Raw genomic sequence first — 6,742 nt, forward strand, 5'->3', positions numbered from 1 at the left:
TTCCCTCCCATTACAAATAAACCGTCCCCTAACCCCATTCAAGTCATGCCCACTACCATGCATATAGAACTTTCCACAAAGTAGAAGGCAAAAATTTTTAACAAGGAGGGTTTCTCATTCAATGCGCAATATTCTCTGAGTCCACAAATCAAGGTACGTAATTTCTCCGATCAACTCTAGAATGATTTTAAGGCTACGAATCTGAGCTTTACATGCCTAAATACTAAAAATTTGCAAGCAAAATTTGAAATTTTTGGTGATGGGTTTCGGGTGGGTGACGGGGAGAAATCCAAAAATTGTTAATTGTTTAACGTCAAAATAGGTTCATCACTGAGTAATGCATTAGAATTCTAGAATTTGGGGTGGGGAAGGGGGGCGGGGGGGGGGGGGGACTTGAAAAACAGTGGGTAGTTGTTCATGTTGGTTGGGTAAGATTCCTTGGAATTTTGGGGGTGTTTGTAGCTTGAAACCATGTTTCATAAAGTTTAGACGTCATGCATGCTTGAATATTAGATGATCTGAGAGTAATACACTGGTTTTGAGTCCAAAATTTGGGAAAAATTTTCGAAAATTTCTTGGTTACTTCAATGAGGACGACGAGTCCGCCACCACAGAAACTATCCCGCTGGCACGACTCCACTCCCACGTCCTATACACGCTACCGCGGATCTTGTCCGCCCTCGCAGACATTCATCCGCAGAAGCGGTCTCACTCCAGCGACACTGCTTCTGCTGCTGCGAGACCTCCACAGATTTGGTGAAAACCAGTAGCTTCGTGCTGGTGCTACTGGGGCTATTTTTGCTTGTTTCTTTGGCTTGAATTAACATGTAATTGGTTACCGGACTTGGCATAATAGCTAGAACTAACTTAGTCGATTGTTGCAGGTATAAATTTTTGAAATCATTCTCAGAATGAAGGAGAGAGCACTGCCCCTAGCCAAAATGTTGCTCCTAGCCAAGGGGGAGCCGGAGGGGAAGGTGGTCAGAACTATGTTCTCTTCCCATCTCGGGAATGCCAGTGCCGTTATTTGGAGTACATGGGGATTGTTGTTAGAACGAGAGCTCAACATGAGAAGGGTATATCAATGTGCTCCTGAGTTCTTTGAGCGATTGTACAGAATTGGGTGGAACTTCTTTGTCGATGATCCTGGCAGGTGAAATAAGGGTTGGGTAAGGGAGTTCTACGCCAATATAAAAATGGTGGAATTGTCTGCTCTGGATCTAGAAATCACGCTACGGGGGAACGTGGTAAGGATTGAGGCTGAGGTGATCAACGCCTACTATGACTTGGAGAACCAACTTGTAAGTGCCATGGCTGAGAAGGACCATGATGATAATGGAGCTTGGCTAGTCTCGAAATTGGTTGTGGAGGAGTCAAAGGGTTCAATCGGTTGGGCCAATAAGAGAATAGGAATCAAGAACACCTACTTCACTGCTTAAGCCAGGAGGTGGCTGAATATCATCACCCGACGGGTACACCCTTGGGCAACACTACCAATGTCACCTACACTCGAGCCTTCATGATTGTTTGCATTCTGGATGACGTTCCAGTGAATATGGGTTATCACATAGTTCAGGAGTTTGTGGCAGAGCCGGGTTTGAACCTGATGTTTCCCTCCCTCATCACCGCCCTATACGAGGAGGAAGGTTTCCCATGAAGAGATGAGGATGAATGGGTTGATTCTGACATTGACTTCAACCCTTTGAAGGTGAAGGGGTATGGTACCGCGATCCGGAGCAAGAAGAGAAAGGTTGATACGAGTATCGAAGTTGATGCGAGCCTTGGAGAAGGTGAGGATGAGGCTGCACCCTCACAGACTCAGGGACCCTTCAAGCGGCTGGGCTCACAAATGTTGGATATGAAGGGGTTGATCCTCCAATTTTTATACTTATATAAGAAACTACCAAGTGTTTTTATTCAAGTCTGTTTTCAACCATTGAAGCCCATATACTCAGTCCGTATTCTAAGTTCCAAGATCCGTCTAATCTCAAAAATCAATCCAACAAGTTGTCCAATTTCTTATCAACGTCCAAAATATACAGATTGGTACATCCTTTAAACTTAGCCCAATTCTTTCTCCATTAGTTTAGAAAAACGTCTTTAAGGCCCATTTGTTGCCAATATAAACTTTTAACTGTTTCGTACTTAAGGTGGAACGGTTCTTTGATCATTTTGAAAGAAGTGTTCACTTTGTTAGACTTAAAACCGTTTTCTTTAAGTAAATCTCATTTCCTATTGTTACTTTTAAACCGTAACATTTTGAGAAAAAACTAACTCTTGAAACCTCTTAAGTTAAGGAAAGATTATTAGCCATATTTGAAAATTGATTTGTTTTGACGACTTACCTAAACTACTGAGTGTTTTCCTAAGTTCTAACATACATAATGGGTTCCAATAATCATCAAGCGTTTTTACAAATATAATTTTTACACAAATAATGAATTTAAGAGGGAGGTTTAGGCTGGTGGGCCTACCTAAGCCCACCAGTTTGCTATTTTCACCCATAGCTAGGCCTTCACTATTTTCACCCATGGTTGGGCCTTCAATATATATTAGCTTCACTTGCCATTTTTCTCACACGGACTCGATCGACTAAGATAATTAGGCCTTTAGCCCAACAGGTTTATGCAAGGACACAGCCCAAGTGGCCCGAGGAAAGTCACATAATCACAACAAAATGATAAGGATTAGTATGGGTCTAGATATTTAGTAATGCAAAATTTCATAATCCAAAAGACGGAAGGCTCAAAACCATCACATAAACAAGTAAGAAGATTAAGTTTTAATTCAGCTAAGACAAACAGTTCACGGCGCAAATGAGTGACTAAACAAGAATAGCCAAACTGGGCCGAATTTCGGAATTAAGCCTATTGTACACATAGAGGCCCACCACAGGAAGAGGAAGGGAAGGCTCAAAAATTAAGAAGAGTAGATTATCACAACCAAGTAAAGAGTGATATGCCATGTATACACAGGTATACCAAACTCATATACTCTGAAGTATATGTGAGACTGGGTATAGCTTGTACACAAGCATATCCACACACAAAATCAATCATATGTTAAGACTTATGCATGTTTCATATTTTGATCAAAAAATAAAGTCATAACAGGTTCGGGAAAGGGGCAGCATATACGAAACAGATCTCAAGATATACATAGTATACATAGACTCAATTAAGAAAATGCTATAGAATTATTTTAAAACATGGACATAAACCCAAGTAGACAAAGAATGCAAGCAGGTCTTATCAGTATGCTCGCTAGTACAAAACACAATACCTTAAGCTAGAGCTTTATCCATTTTCAAATTCCACTTAAGTCCATATTTTATGACCAACTCCTAGTTTAATGAACGTGAACAGAGGCTAACAAATGTACAAAGTTATAGATATGAGACACTTAGCATGGACACGGATAGGCAAAAACAAACAGCAGCACTCCATCTTTTGTTTTGACAAAATTCATTTTAGAATCCAGGGTCATGTCTACTACAAATGCAAACATGTATCATGTGAAGATGCACTCTTTACTCATAAAATGCTCCCAGTTAAAGCGGGGGCGGAGGGGGGGGGGGTGTGAAGAGGTCCAAAGGGTGATCATATAGTATATGCATAGCATGTTTTATCCATAGGGAATCTCAAATGCTTTGCCAGATTCAAAAGATTATTTACACAAGTTCAAAGGTGCTAACACTGAGTTCATAATGCTTTTAACCCTTTTTTAAAACATATTCTGAGACTCATACTACTAACCAACAGCCAAACACATAGAATAGACTTTCACAATTTTAAACAGAGCCATTAAGGAGCATGCAAAGGGTTTGAGTCATTTTTTCAAATCAAATCAAAGTCATCTCAGCCTCAACAGACACAGTTTTTTGGTCTAGTGAATAAAGAGGTTCCATACCACTATCCCCTACATATCTCTAAACAAAGCAATAGCATTTTTTGACTCCAACAATACATCACAGAAGCAACAGTGTGGTACACCAAACAATATGGGTCATAAATAGCCCTAGATTCAACTTTAAACTAGTGTAGGCATGCTTCAAATATTAACATTAGTTTGCGTACTAGTCCAAATCAAAGAGGGGTTGAATATGCTAGCCATGTTGTCAAAACCAAAAGGCTTATAGTCATGTCTAGTGTACATTTAGATTAGAGAGGTAAAGTCTAGCATTCATGAGTGATAGGGTAACACAAACAGTCAACAAAACAGTCAAATACATGTTAATCATGCATAGTAGGCTTAGGTATCAAAACCAAGTTCAGTACTCATCAAGTAACACAGTAGTAGATCATATAGGCTCATATTTAGATAATAGGCAAAGATTAGCATGATCCCTAATGTACAGGATTGAAACATATAGGTATATCATCAATCCGTTAGTCAAAAGAGACTTAAGTTAGCAAGACATGGGGTAGGAGTTAAACACCCTAGATAGAATAACTTTAACAGAAACAATATGGAACAAAACAAGCTTGCATTTAACATTACATCTAACATAGCACATAAACTCAATAAGACCATAAAAACACTGCATCATATATTAAAGGAATAATAGGCAGGGATCAGATTATTAGGTATTTCACAAATAAGTTCTAGAATTGAATACCACTTCATAATGATCAAAAACTAATCAAAACTGGATTAAGGCAGTGTATAGACATGTTTTACTAGAACAAAACTAACACATAAGAACATACTTTAGTTTAAAGAGGCTAAGCTAACACATGGGACATACTAAGACAGATTAAGCTTAAATTAATATAAAGACTAAACCAACTAAACTAAAATTAACATACAAAAGACTACTTTAACTATATGAACTAAATTAACTAACACAGAAGCATATTTAACTAAACATAAACCAAACTTAGCATATAAACACATAAACACAGATAGCTAAACAAAAGAACTGAAAAAACACAAGAAAAATAAAATGGAAAGAAGATTACCTCTTCCAGGTGCAGCCTTGAGTCGAGAATGAACCTTGAAGATCCTTTGCTCCTTAAAATCCCCAAACTCAGCCACAAACAAGTAAAAAAAATAAATTAAACCTTAAAATTTTGAACTTAGTCAAATAATTAAAGGTCTCAAAAGTTAGAAACCCTAGGTAATTCGACTTTTGAGTATAGTGATGTTTCAATATGCTCCAAGCTCCCCAGAAATGTGGAGAATGGGGTTCTTTTTATAGAATCTCCAAATTTTCAAAAACCCTAAACAGTCTGATGTGGGACTTTGGGGTTTTTTCTCACAAATTAACTTCAACACATCAATCAACGGATAAGAATGAAGGTAAAGGGAGATCCACGGTCAGATTTTGCCCCATATGAGGACAATCAGCGCGATTCTCCTCTAACCAATGGCAATTGCCCATTCAAACTCAGATACAAATAAATCTAATTAAAGAAAATCAGTTCTTCCCCTTGAGATTCACAGAAAAGTGAAGAGAGAGGATGATATTGTACCGCGTTTGGGTGGCGTTTGGTGAAATAGAGTGGAAATCATAAATGCTTTGCTTCAAATGGCCATACAGACCTGTCAAAGACTTTTTCTTATCTGAAACTTTGCCAAAAATGCGGTGGTTATGAGGAGAGAGAGACATGAGTGACGCAGCTAGGGTTTGGTGTGGGGAGGAAAGGGAAAGGGGAGGTAGGGCTCTATTCGGTGGAAAGTGAAAGCGTTTAGGGGTTTTACCCCCTTTAACTTGCCATTGGGTCGGGTCTGCCCGACTTAGGCTGGACTCGGTCCATTTTTAAAAGGCTGATGGGTTGTTTAAATTGTATACATGTATACACATGATATACATGCATATCTGTGTATACTTGCGTATATATAACCGACTTTGATACTCGTTTAAATAAACAACCAAAACTAAGACAAAACTAAATCATTTAGACTATTAATCATAATTAAATAAAACTAATTAAACAAATAAAGGCTAATTATTGCAAATGATGTCCCTCAAATTGGCTTTAATTTAAACCATGCTATTCCAATGATGGCCTTTTTGGTCCATTTAACCAATTTAAAGTAAAGGATTAGAAAAAAATGACCTCGACTGATTAATCAATAAGTTTGGCTATGTCAAATAAGGGTCACAATAATTTAAAGACTAATTTTGTAATAATGACCTCAGTTATGGAAATTGATTTTCAATTGAGTCACAATTGAACCAAACAATTGATTATTTCAATTGTAGCCATTTAGTAGACAATTTACATAATTAATCACAATTATATACTCAATTAATTATGATAAAATTCTAATAAATTGAATATGCAAGACTGAGTTGAGGGGCAAAGTGATCGATTCATTTAATTAATCAAATTTCTTGAATTAAACAAAGTAAAAAACTTGCTAATTGACAATTTAACAATTTTGGACAATTAAATAAATAATTGTTATATATTGCTTTTCTCTTGGTTAATTTAGCAAATGTCATAATCGTCGCAATAAATGTGTAAATTAATTTCTAAAATGACTTGTAATATTATAGGAATTATTTTACTAAATAAGAATGGTAAAATATTATCTAAATAAATTTATAAAATCATTTTGATTTCTAAAAATACACACTTCACTCTGTTTGATATCCAAGGACTCTGAGCAATTAAAATAAATTATGGGAGGTCAAAAATTAGGTGTCAACATCAAGTATGTCCAAAGCATCGCGGATGTTTCCTTTTCACTTATCATCATCAGCACCTATCACTGGTAGTATCAATGTATCATG

General features: G+C 37.2%; 1 long non-coding RNA gene across 1 annotated transcript; it reads right to left on the reverse strand.

The window, feature by feature from the left end:
- Positions 1–2,300: 2,300 nt before the first annotated feature.
- LOC132603254 (uncharacterized) lies at positions 2,301–5,667 on the reverse strand. The gene is made up of 2 exons (XR_009568052.1): positions 5,475–5,667; positions 2,301–5,028 (listed from the first exon to the last, which is right to left on the reverse strand). It is a non-coding gene; the product is annotated as an uncharacterized LOC132603254 (long non-coding RNA).
- Positions 5,668–6,742: the final 1,075 nt, after the last annotated feature.

Source organism: Lycium barbarum, chromosome 7 (genome assembly GCF_019175385.1).
Source record: "Lycium barbarum isolate Lr01 chromosome 7, ASM1917538v2, whole genome shotgun sequence".
Taxonomy (NCBI): domain Eukaryota; kingdom Viridiplantae; phylum Streptophyta; class Magnoliopsida; order Solanales; family Solanaceae; genus Lycium; species Lycium barbarum.